Source organism: Chiloscyllium plagiosum, unplaced genomic scaffold (assembly GCF_037043375.1).
Source record: "Chiloscyllium plagiosum isolate Xiang-an unplaced genomic scaffold, Cpla_swu_hap1 HiC_scaffold_42, whole genome shotgun sequence".
Taxonomy (NCBI): domain Eukaryota; kingdom Metazoa; phylum Chordata; class Chondrichthyes; order Orectolobiformes; family Hemiscylliidae; genus Chiloscyllium; species Chiloscyllium plagiosum.
Genome location: NW_028270180.1, coordinates 32651524 through 32664210, shown reverse-complemented (window position 1 = coordinate 32664210; position 12687 = coordinate 32651524). Strand labels below are relative to the sequence as shown.

The window sequence follows — 12687 nt, the reverse complement described above, 5'->3', positions numbered from 1 at the left end:
AGCAAGTCAGGCAGCATCCAAGGAGCAGGAGAATCGACGTTTCGGGCATGAGCCCTTCTTCAGGAATGAGGAAAGTGTGCCAAGCAGGCTAAGATAAAAGGTAGGGAGGAGGGACTTGGGGGAGGGGTGTTGGAAATGCGATAGGTGGAAGGAGGTTAAGGTGAGGGTGATAAGGTGAGGGTGATAGGCTGGAGTGGGGGTGGGGGTGGAGAGGTCAGGAAGAAGATTGCTTAGGAAGGTGGTGCTGAGTTTGAGGGTTGGGGCTGAGACAAGGTGGGGGGAAGAAAAATGAGGAAACTGGAGAAGTCTGAGTTCATCCCTTGTGGTTGGAGGGTTCCTAGGCGGAAGATGAGGCGAACTTCCTCCAGCCGTCGTACTGCTATGGTCTGGCGATGGAGGAGTCCAAGGACCTGCATGTCCTTGGTGGAGTGGGAGGGGGAAGTTGAAGTGTTGAGCCACAGGGTGGTTGGGTTGGTTGGTCCGGGTGTCCCAGAGGTGTTCTCTGAAACATTCCGCAAGTAGGCGGCCTGTCTCCCCAATATAGGGAGTCTAATCCATTCTAATCTAAAATCTCAGCAATTTACAATCATGGGAGCTCCAGGTTGAATTCCTGAATCAGCTACAACATTGTCTCCTTGCAGTGAGGATTCAGTCAGCATTCCCGCCATTAATCACTGTCTATCCAGGGCTACTGAAAATGCATTTAAGTGGTGCTAGGCTGATCTTGCAGGCAGCTTTAATCCAGATTACATAGAAATCTTGAGACAATGTTACAGCTGTAGGCAATTGCAATTAGTAAGTTTGCAGGTGACAGCAAAATTGATGGAGTAGTGGACAGTCAAAAGGGTATCTCGGAGGACAGTGGGACCTTGATCAGGTCGAAGGAGGAGTGGCAGGTGGAGTTTAATTTAGATAAATGTGAGGTGATACGTTTTGGTAAGTCAGGGCAGGGCTTGTTCAGTTAATGATACGGAGTGCTGCCAGACAAAGAGACCTTGCAGTGCAGATTCATAGTCCCTTGAAAGTGAAATTGCAGGATAGTGAAGAAGGCATTTGGTATACTTGCCTTTACTAGTCAATGCATTAAGTTGGGATGTCATTTTGCGGCTGTACAGGACATCGGTTAGGGCACTTTTCAAATACTGCGTTCAATTCTGGTCTCCCTGCTCTGGAACGATGTTGTGAAATTTGAAAGGATTCAGAAAAGATTTACAAGGATGTTGCCAGGGTTGGAGGGATTGAGCTATAGAGAGAGGCTAAACAAGCTGGGTCTATTTTCCCTGGAGCATTGAAGGCTGAAGTGTGACCTTATAGAAGTTTATAAAATCATGAGGGGCATGGATAGGGTGAGTAGCCAAGGATTTATCCCCCCATGGTAATGGAGTCCAAATCTAGAGAGCATAAGTGAAACTTAAAAGGGTTCTAAGGAGCTACTTTTTCACGCAGAATGTGCTGCATGTATGAAATGAGGTGGTGGAGGCTGGTACAATTACAACATTGAAAAGACATCTGGGTGGGTGAATGAATAGGAACGGTTTAGAGGGATGCGGGCTAAATGCTGGCAAGTGGGATCAGATTAATGTGGAATATCTGGTCAGCATGGGCGAGTTGGACCAAAGGGTCTGTGTCCATGCTGTACATCTCTGTAACTCTAACTTATCCCTCTCATCCCTGACTTGGAGATAGCAGAAATGGATTGGGGATTAGGAGATCATAGAATCCCTACAGTGTGGAAACAGGCCATTTTGGCCCAACAGGTCCAAATTGACCCTCCTAAGAGTATGTAAATGTGTTGCTGGAAAAGCGCAGCAGGTCAGGCAGCATCCAAGGAGCAGGAGGATCGACGTTTCGGGCATGAGCCCTTCTTCAGGTGTCTCCTGCTCCTTGGATGCTGCCTGACCTGCTGCACTTTTCCAGCAACACGTTTTCAGCTCTGATCTCCAGCATCTGCAGTCCTCACTTTCTCCTCCTAAGAGTATCCCATCTGGACCCATTCCTCTACCCTATTACTCTATAGTTTGCATGATCAATTCACCTAACCTGCATATTTGTGGATTGTGGGAAGAAACCAGAGCACCTGGAGAAAATCTACACAGACATGGGGAGAATGTGCAAACTCCACACAGTTGCCTGAGGCTGGAATGGAATCAGGGTCCGTGACACTGAGTCAGCAGTGCTAACTACTGAGCCACCATGCTGTCCTTACTGAGATGAGTCACTTGCTGCAGAATAGTGCGTATCCAGTTTGTGATCTGGTTTTGCTGTGTGAGAATAAGATTGGAATGTGTGACATCTTCCATAAAGTCTTTCAAATGCCACCTGTCTTATGTTACTTGAGTGAAGTCCTGACTGCTGGCACTCTTCAATATCTCATCATTTTGAGTTGCTGCCCACAGGAAAGTGTCTGATGTAAGGTGAAAAGGACCAGAGTAGGTCGTCAGAAAGGACTGTAAAGATGGTTATTTAATGATGGGGGTAGAGATTCCCATATCTAATTGTCCTTGAACTTCATGGCTTGCCAAGCCATTTTCACGTTCAGTTGAGTGCTCCGAATCATATCCTATTCCACAAGCTGTCATAAAATATATCAAACTCCAATGAAACAATCAAAATGATTAATGTTGCCCAATTGACTGTTACTCAGGATGAAAGCAATTTGTATCAGTTTTTGTCAGTAACTACAAAATGAACTATTTATTGTAATACACTTGACTCTAAGAAATACAGTGAGAAGAAAGAATTTCTAATTTATACAACCTAAACTTCAAAAGTCCAAATATACATGTGCAAAATCACAATGAAAGCAGACAAAAGGCAAGCAGTTTAAAACATCCTCTGGGTGGGAAAAGAATATAGATAGAATAGAAAATTTTAAAAAATACATTTAATAGCAAGAGAGCAACTATTGAGAGAGTAGGACACCATGAAGGTCAACGAGGTTGTCTTTGTGTTGAACCTCATGAAGTGGGAGATATATTAAATGAATATTTTGCATCAGTTTTTACTGTTGAGAAAGAAGTGGAGGCTAGAGAACTTGGAAATAAAAATTAATGGCTTGAAAGCAGTTCACATTACAGAAGAGGAAGTACTGGAGGTCTTGGATAACATGAAGGCAGAAAAATCTCCAGGACTGGATCAAGTGTATCCCAGATGTTATGGGAATTTAGGGAAGAAATTGCAGGGCTTCTAGCAGAAATATTTATATTGTCTATAAACATGGGTGGAGTACTGGAGGATGGCTACTGTTGTGCCATTGTTTAAGAAAGTCTGTAAGGGGAAGCCTGGAATCTCTAGACCTGTGAGTCTAACATTGGTGGTGGGTAAGTTGCTGTTGGTGATTCTGAAAGATAGGATTGACAGCATTTGGAGAAGCAAGGATTGATTAGAGACAGTCAGAATTGTTTTGAGTGAGGAAAATCGTGTATGACAAACTAGATTGAAATTTTTGAGGAAGTAACCAAAAAGATCGTTGAGGGCAGAGTGGTAGATGTTGTTTACTTGGACCTTAGTAAAGCTTTTGGACAAGGTTCTGCTTGGTAGAATAAAGTTAGATAACATGGGATTCAGAGTGAACTTGCCAATTGCACACAAAGTTGGCTTTATGGGAGGAGACAGAGGGTAGTGATGGAGGGTTTTTTTTCTGACTGAAGGCCTGTGACCAGCTGTGTTCCACGGGGATTGGTACTAGGTCCACTTTTGTTTGTCATTTATACAAACAATTTGGTTGAGATTGTAGAAAGCATGGTTACTTAGTTTGTGGACAGTACTAAAATTGGTGGTACGGTGGACAGTGAAGAATGTTATTAAGATTACAAAGAGATCTTGATGAATTAGGTCACTGGGCTGATGAGTGGCAGATGGTGTTTTATCGAGGTATCGCATTTTGCCAATACAAAGAAGGAAGGACTTATACAATTAATGGTAGGGCCCGGGGTAGTATTGTAGTACAGAAACCTATGGTTCAGGTACAGAATTCTTTGAGGTTTGCATCACAGTCAGACAAGTTGGGTAAGAGCGCGTTCAGCCTGTTTGTCTTAATTGCTCGGATCTTTTTGTAAGACAGTTGGGATGTCATGTGGAGGTTGTACGGATTGTAGGTGAGGCCTCTTCTGGAGTACTGTGTGCTGTTCTGATCGCCCAGGTATAGGAAGGATATTATTAAACTGGAAAGGACTCTGAAACGATTTACCAGGATGTTGCCAGGAATGGAGGGTTTGAGACATAAAAATAGACTGGGAACTTTTTATTTACTGGAGTGCAGGGATTGAGAGGTGACGTTATTGGTTATAAAATCATGAGGGGCATGAATAAAGTGAATAGCAAAGACCTTTTCCCTGAGATGGGGGAGTTCAAAACAGGGGCATATTTTTAAGGTTATTTAAAAATTTAAAAAAGGACAACTTTTTTAAGTAGAGATTCATGTGTGGAATGAACTGCCAGAGAAAGTGGTGTTTGCAGGTACAGTTACAACATTTCAAAGTCATTGAATAAGTTCATAAATCGGAAAGGTTCGGAGCGATATGGCCCAAACGCAGACAAACTGGACAAGTTCAGATTGGGAACATGGCTGGTGTTGGACTGGTTAGACAAAGCATCTGTTTCCATGCTGTATAACTCTTATGGCTGTCTGACTGACGCTTCTTATTCCTGGAGCTATTCTTGTGGAAGTTTTCTGCATCCATTCAAATGGCTTATACTTGGCAAGGGAAGATTCAGGTTGATCAATCCATTAGATGCTTTTTGAAGATGATGTACATTGGAACGTTGCTCTGGGCAGTATTGTGAGTGAACTCAGTGTTAATATTTCTTGTTCGTTCACCCACCCACTCCTGATACCGACAATCACTCTGGGAGAACGACAAGTCTTTTGCAATGATGAGTGCTGACCTGTATGTAACTGTCAGTGTTTGAAGGAAATTGAAGAAGAAAATGCACAAGCAGCACAAGGGCCTTCCCTGTGGCAATAGGCTAGAATTGGAAGCGACAAATGGTGTAATTGGAATTTAAGAGACTCACATCAGGAAGAAGGAGATTTAACAAGTACCAAATATTTTTTAAAAATAAGGATCATGCACTTTTTGCATTCTTCCTATTGGTAGAACTACATTAAATAAGCGGTACAGAAGGGCAAAAGATGTGACAAATTGACGTGTGTCTGTTTGTTGAATTCCATCTTGTGATCACTGACCTAGTTAATGATTCCATGAAGTTTGGAAAGGTACTTGGGTTAAATTTAGGACAGTGGATTTGAGGTAGGAGTTTGAAGAGGATTGACGTTTGAATGGTTGGACAGCTGAGTATGCAGATTCTGACGCTCACTTCCTCTTGTTATATGTTTATGTTGTCTCCCTCAGTTTGACTTGGAGCAGTTAGTCCTTGGGCATTGCTGCTTCTCTCTAATTCAATGGTGAATTTACTCATTCATCGTAGTTTCTGATTTTTCAAAGACTGGTAGAAAGCAATGCCAATTTGTTTATCCCTCACTCCATTGAACTTGCAAACCAAATGCCTTTGGTTTGGGCTGTCAGTTGTTTCTGGCTCAGTCTTTGTGCCAACCTCCAAAGTCAGCAAGGAGAAGAATCTGCCCGAAAGATTTATTTTGCTGTAAGATTTGGATGAAAATGTACAAGTCATAATTAGTAAGTTTGCAGATAACACTAAAATAGGAGGTATTGTGGACAGTGAGGAAGGTTATCAGAAATTGCAGCAGGATCTTGATCGGCTGAGAAATGGCAAATGAAATTTAATATAGGTAAGTGTGAGGTCTTGCATTTTGGAAAGTCAAATCAAGATAGGAGTTTGGTGGTGAATGGCAGGGCCTTAAAGAGTGTGATGGAACAGAGGGACCTTGGAGTTCAGGTGCACAGTTCTCTGAAAGTGGAGTCACAGGTGGACAGGGAGTGAAGAAGGCTTTTGGCACATTGGCCTTCATCAGTCAGGGCATTGAGTATAGAAGTTGGGAAGTTATGTTGCAGTTATACAGGATGTTGGTGAGGCCACACTTGGAGTATTGTGTTCAGTTTTGGTCAGCTTGCTATAGAGAGGATGTTGTTAAACTGGAAAGAGTGCAGAGGAAATGTATAAGGATGTCGCCAGGGCTCAAGGGCCTGAGTTATGGGGAGAGATTGGGCAAGCTAGGACTTTCTTTGGTGCAAAGGAGACTGAGGAGGGATCTTATAGAAATGTATAAGATCATGAGAGACATGGTTGGGCAAATGCACTCAGTCGTTTTCCCAAGGTTGGGGAGTCAAAGACTGGAGGGCATCAGTTAAAGGGGAAAGAATAAAAGGAATCTGACAGGCGATATTTTTGCATTGAGGGTGATACACATGTGGAATAAGCAAGTGGTTGAGGTGGGTACATTATCAACATTTAAAAGGCATTTGGACAAATACATAAATAGGAAAGGTTTATAAGGATTTGGGCCAAGTGCAAAGAAATGGGGTTAGTATTGGTGGGCACCCTGTCTACTATGGACCAATTTGAGCCAAAGGGCTTGTCTCAGTGCTGTAGGACTTTATAACAGAACTTTATGGAAAGTTGTGCACATCAAAACGACCTTTGGAGCCTATTGAGATCATTTTTGGTGCTGCAGGCTGGGTGTAAATTCAAGTCCCATTGCAGCAATTTGATGCTGCAAATTCAAGTTGGGGATTAAGTGTTGTATCCAACTGGATGCAAAAGATCCGCTGGTGCATTTTTGAGGACCAAAACACATCACCTGTTAAATTATGTCCCCGTCAGGATCTAGCTGTGGAAGTTTGCTTGCCATTGTTGCACTCTGAACATTAGTGACTGCACTGGCTGGGAAGCCCTTTGAAGATCTGAAAAGCTCTATAAAAATACCGCTCCTATAGGGTGGAGTAAATTGAATGGGATCAAACAATGAAAGCAAAATTGGAGAGTTTACAGTTTTAATACTTTTAATTGCCGGCGTTACAAAAATGCTCCTTTTGCTATGTTGTTAGCTTTTTTGCTAAGTTTGCAAGCTCTGAGATTGTTAGAAGTATGCACTTTTGAAGAGACGCAGATTGAGGCGTTTGAACTATACTACATTTTTGTCACATATAAAACTTACATTGAAATTTCAAGTCATTTGGATTTCTGCCCTGACTATTCTTGTTAGCCTATACTTTGGTGTTACTGAAGTTATATCTTTTCTCAGCAGTTACAGTGTGAAGTTTGCAGATTAAAAGGGTGGACCACTAAACTCCTCAAACTGGAAGCAGTCATAGAGTTATAGAGATGTACAGCACAAAAACAGTCTTGCCATAGTGGAAGAAATGTAAACACATTTACAGGACTTTTTAACTAAAGCAGGTTAGCTCTGAGCAGCCCATTTCACTGAAGTGGCTTGAGTTATAGTGGGACTACCAGCATTCCACTAATACTGAATTGTTAAATTAATCTTAGGTTAAGGAGCTAAAATTGCAATATGGCAGGAACATGTGGTAGTGAAACCAAAGTTTCTTTTTCCTCATGTTATTATTTTCAATTAATTTGACTTGGCCTGACCCCCAGGTCTCACTCAGTAATGGTGTTCTTAAAGTACTTCCTAGGAGAAAGTGAGGACAGTAGATGCTGGAGAGTCACAGTTGATAAAGCATGGTGCTGGAAAAAGTATAGCAGGTCAGGCAGCATTTGAGGGGCAAGAGAGTCGATGTTTTGGGCATAACCCTTCAGGACTGTGGAGAGAGTAGGTGCCAGTGCATGGCTCAGAGTGTGGGGTGGCTCAGTGGTTAGCACTGCTGCCTCAGGGCGCCAGGGACCCAAGTTCGTTTCCAGCCTTGGGTGACTGTGTGGAGTTTGCACATTCTCCCTGTGTTTTCCCTCAAGGTGCTCCGGTTTCCTCCCACAATCCACAGATGTACAAGTTAATAAATTGGTCATGCTAAATTGCCCATAGTTTTCAGCGATGTGTAAGTTAGGTGCATTAGTCAGGGAGAAAGTGAGGACTGCAGATGCTGGAGATCAGGTTGAAAAGTGCAATGCTGAAAAAGCACAGCCGGACAGGCAGCATCCGAAGAGCAGGAGAATCAATGTTTCGAGCATAAACATTGTTCCTGATGAAGAGCTTCTGTTTGATTTGCTGTAGGTAGCAGTTGTCCTGGTTTGATCCAAATTGAGACAATCTGAATATTGTCTAGAGTCCTTTGGGGAAAAGCCAGTTTTTATAGGCCATTACTGAAAAAGGTGACGTGGCTGTAGTAATGGGATTGTTTCAGGATGTGGTTGAACAGATTCAAGGTGGAGGAGATGACCAAGAGGTTGCAGTTGGAGAGAGACTCGCCGAAATCTTTGCGGAAGGAAAAGGAAAACTTCTTTGAGATGCGGATCCTTGGAAGAGGCTTCACAGTATGCAGCAAATAGGAGAAAGTGAGGACTGCAGATGCTGGAGAGTCAGAGTTGATAAGGCGTGGCGCTGAAAAAGTGTTATGCCCCAACTGTCAACTTTCTTGCTGCTCAATGCTGCCTGACCTGCTGTGCTTTTTCCAGCACCAAGTTTTATCAACTCTTAAACTACTTACAGCAATTTCCAACTCATCTACTGTACCTTAAAATTATCCATGATGTGTTTTATGGACACCTCATTGCAACCTGCTTCTTGCAGCTGCTTAGAATTGCTACCTGAAGCAAACCTTAAGATATCTTCTGCCTTATCTCACTAGGGCGCTATCCAAAGTAACTTTATATCTGAAGTAAAACTGGGAGAATTATTTTGTAAACCTGTCAGTATTCTATTTCTATAAAAGTTTAAGGTTTTTATTGCTTCAAATTCTCTCTGCGCCATCTGAGTTTTACCTGTTAACTGTTATCAGAACTTTCTATTATTAAAGTTTGAAAAAATTGATATGAAAGCTCTAGTAAGATCGAGACCAATGTGTTTGATTGGAGTATGAATGAATTGCCTTAAACTGCAGCAACTTTTTAGTGCAACTTCTGTTTTTTTGCATAATGTGGTGTACACAGCCTAAATCCATTCAACATTACCCCTTCACTTTTGACCCATGTTCCAATGCCATTTTCAGCATGCTTCTCACTGTTTTGCTTCTTGTCATTTATTTTCATGATCGCTACAATATTTGTTACTACCTTAACTGCAGCCTTAACTATAGGTCCATTGATCAATCTTGTGCAAAGCAACTGTGTGCCAAGGAGCTATTTATTTTTCTACACAGTGGTGACTTATTGTATGTTTCTGTACTTTGTTTCCAAGAGAAATGTTAAGCTGCTACATAAATGCAGGTCTTTTCTCCAAGATTCAGGGTGAGCTCTGACTATTCCACCTGAGTCAGATAGCTCAGTTGGACACAGATGTATCTGTTGTTTAATTTGAGCCTGGTTTGTTTCTAAAGCAATGTCTCAAAAACCCAAAGTATCAACATCAGGTGCTGACAAAAGGCTGTCCTTTTGGGCGGCACGGTGGCACAGTGGTTAGCACTGCTGCCTCACAGCGCCAGAGACCCAGGTTCAATTCCCGCCTCAGGCGACTGACTGTGTGGAGTTTGCACATTCTCCCCGTGTTTGCGTGGGTTTCCTCCGGGGGCGCTGGTTTCCTCCCACAGTCCAAAAATGTGCAGGTTAGGTGAATTGGCCATGCTAAATTGCCCGTAGTGTTAGGTGCAGGGGTAAATTTAGGGGAATGGGTCTGGGTGGATGCGTTTCAGTGGGTCGGTGTGTACTTGTTGGGCCGAAGGGCCTGTTTCCACACTGTAAGTAAGTAAAGTACCTTATTTCTCCATAACTTGCATGAGCAAGTTAAGCAGAGAGCAGATCAGAGAATCGGCACCTTAGAGCCCTAGGTGTAAACTTGGGTTGTATTGTATCCTGTGTGTGGAGTTGTTTTAAAAAATTCTCAAGGTCAGGTTCGTAGGAGAGTAGTCTGACACAGAACAAACGACCAAGAGGCGAGACTGCTAGAATATGGGCATTTTATTCCCCGCAGCGTCGCACAACGGGTCTGGCTTATACTCACTCTACATGTTACAAAAACTGGGAGCCGTCAGTTCTCGTAGAGCGGTTGCCAACAACCCACGCTCGGCGGTTAAACGTAACCCCGGAGCAGACTCACCGAACTGGAGACTTTTCCAGCTGATATACTCCCTTCCAGATATAAACATTCATGTGAACAGCAGAGCAAGGCTAAAAAACACATTCCATTCTGGTTACATACAGATAAGAAGATTCACACGGGACTAAGCAACACCTCCATTCCGGTTAGATTCACACATGTATTGGGACATAATTTTTAACCGTTTCACCACATTCCACTGCTTGGAATTTTACACCACAGGAGTGAGTACAGTTACGCCCTCACATGAAAACCAAGTTCTTCTCTAGTTGGATTCACTGCACCATGCAATAGTTTTGAGTTCACAGAAATTAATGCTGTATGTATTCTTGCAGCCTCAGCAAGACAGCACAACTATGTATTTTATTCCAGTGCTATGAACAGTTTTGGTCCCCTTATTTCAGGAAATATGTTATTTCACTGGAGGCAGTTCAAAGTGTTGATAGTCTTTGGAACTCATTGTCACAGAGAGCTGTGGGGCAGAATATTTTTGTATCCTTGATAGTAGGGAAATCAAGAGTGATGTTGAAATGGCAGGAAAGTGGACGTGAGGAGTGTTTGAATCAGCTGTGATCAGATTGAATAGCGGGACAGGCTTGAAGGACCAAACAATGGTATGGTAGGGGATTTTAACTTTCCAAATGTAGACTGGGACTGCCATATTGTTAAGGCTTTAGATGGAGAAGAATTTAAGTGTGTACAAGCAAATTTTCTGATTCAGTATGTGGATGTACCTACTACAGAAGGTGTAAAACCTGGCTGATGCTTGGGAAATAAGGCATGTCAGGTGACTGAGGTGTCAGTGAGGGTGCACTTTGGGGCCAGCGACCATAACTGTATTAGCTTTAAAAAAGTGATAGAAAAGGATAGACCAGATCTAAAAGTTGACTTTCTAAATTGGAGGAAGACCAATTTTGACAGTATTAGGCAAAAACGTTCAAAAGTTGAATGGGGGCAGATGCTTACAGGTAAAGGGAAGGTTGGAAAATGGGGAGCCTTCAAAAATTAGATAATGAGAGTCAAGAGACAATATATTCTTGTTAGGATGAAAGGCAAGGCTGATAGTTGTGGGGAATGCTGGATGACTGGAGAAATTGAGGGTTTGGTTAAGAAAAAGAAGGGAGCATATGCCAGGTATAGAAGAGATTGAGTGAATCCTTGAAAAGTATACTCCTACTGCTTTTATACTCTTCAGGGAAATCAGGAGGGCAAAAAGGGGACATGAGATAGCTTTAGCAAATAAGGTTAAGGAGAATCCAAAGGGTTTCTATAAATACATCAAGGACAAAGCGGTAACTAGGGAGAGAATTAGGGCCCCTCTGAGATCAACAGGAGATGGGGGGTGGGGGGGGGGGGGGGGGGGGGGGAGAGATACTAAACAAATGTTTTGGATCAGTGTTTACTGTGGAGAAGGGCATGGAAGATATAAAATGTGGGTAAATAGATGGTGACATTTGCAAGGTTTGTAGCTCAGGTTGAGGTTTATGGTGTAGGTTTGCTCGCTGAGATCTAGATACCATCTATCTAGATCTAGATACCATCTATCAACCCCTCAGAAAAAGAACAGGAAATGACATCACCACAAACCCCAGGATAGGTTAGATCAGGTCAAGGAGGTGGGGTGGAGATGCAGGGCTGGACCTGGGATGGGATGGAGAGATTTGGAAGCTGGTAAATTCTATGTTGAGGCCACATTTTAGAAAGGATATGAACACATTGAATAGCGTGCAGAAGAAGTTTACGAGAACGGATCCAGGGATAAAGGTAGATTGGAGAAGATTGAACTGTTTTCCTTGGAGAGCAGAAAGCCAAGAGGAGATGTAATTGATGTTTACAAAATCACGAGACGTCTGGACAAAACAGACAGGGAAAACTGTTTCCATTCATTAATAGATTAATAACAAAAGGTACAGATTTGAAGTGTTTTACAAAAGAAGTCAATGAAAAAACTCTCTTTCACACAGTGGGATGAATCAGGTCTAGAATGTATGACCTGGGAGTTTCATAGAATCAATCAAAGAATCCCTACAGTCCGGAATCAGGCTATTTGGTCCAACAAGTCCACATCGACCCTCCGAAGAGTATCCCATCCAAACACCTGAATAATGCGCCTAACCTACACATCCCTGAACACTTTGGGCAATTTAGCTTTGGCCAATTCACCTAACATGCACATCTTTTGACTGTGGGAGGAAACCAGAGCACTAGGAGGAAACCAGAGCACTAGGAAAGAACCGGGGAGAATGTGTAAACTCCACACAGACAGTCGCCTGGGGATGGAATCGAACCTGGGTCCCTGGTGCTGTGAGGCAGCAGCGTTAACCACTGAGCAACCATACTACCTCACAAGTTTGTTGGAGACATATTCCATGAGGCATTTAAGAAATTATGAGGTGATTATTTAATAGATAACAGATTCCTTCAACAAGTGTTGGTGTCATTGTGTTGATTGGCTGCCTTGAATCAGTGAACTGGAATTCCTGCCGACTTGTTCAATTCTGTGTCATTGTAATATAGTCACATCTGGGCATCCTACTTCATTTCTGATTATCTGTGTATTCAGGTTTAGAACCAGACTTGTTCTCAAATACCAAGTTTTGTGTTTTGATGTGTAA

The 12687-nt window shown here is 42.6% G+C and overlaps 1 protein-coding gene across 1 annotated transcript in view; it reads left to right on the top strand.

The window, feature by feature from the left end:
* Positions 1 to 12687, top strand: part of ireb2 (iron-responsive element binding protein 2) — a 66436-nt gene that overhangs the window by 1712 nt on the left and 52037 nt on the right. The gene's annotated exons all lie outside the window — the stretch shown is intronic.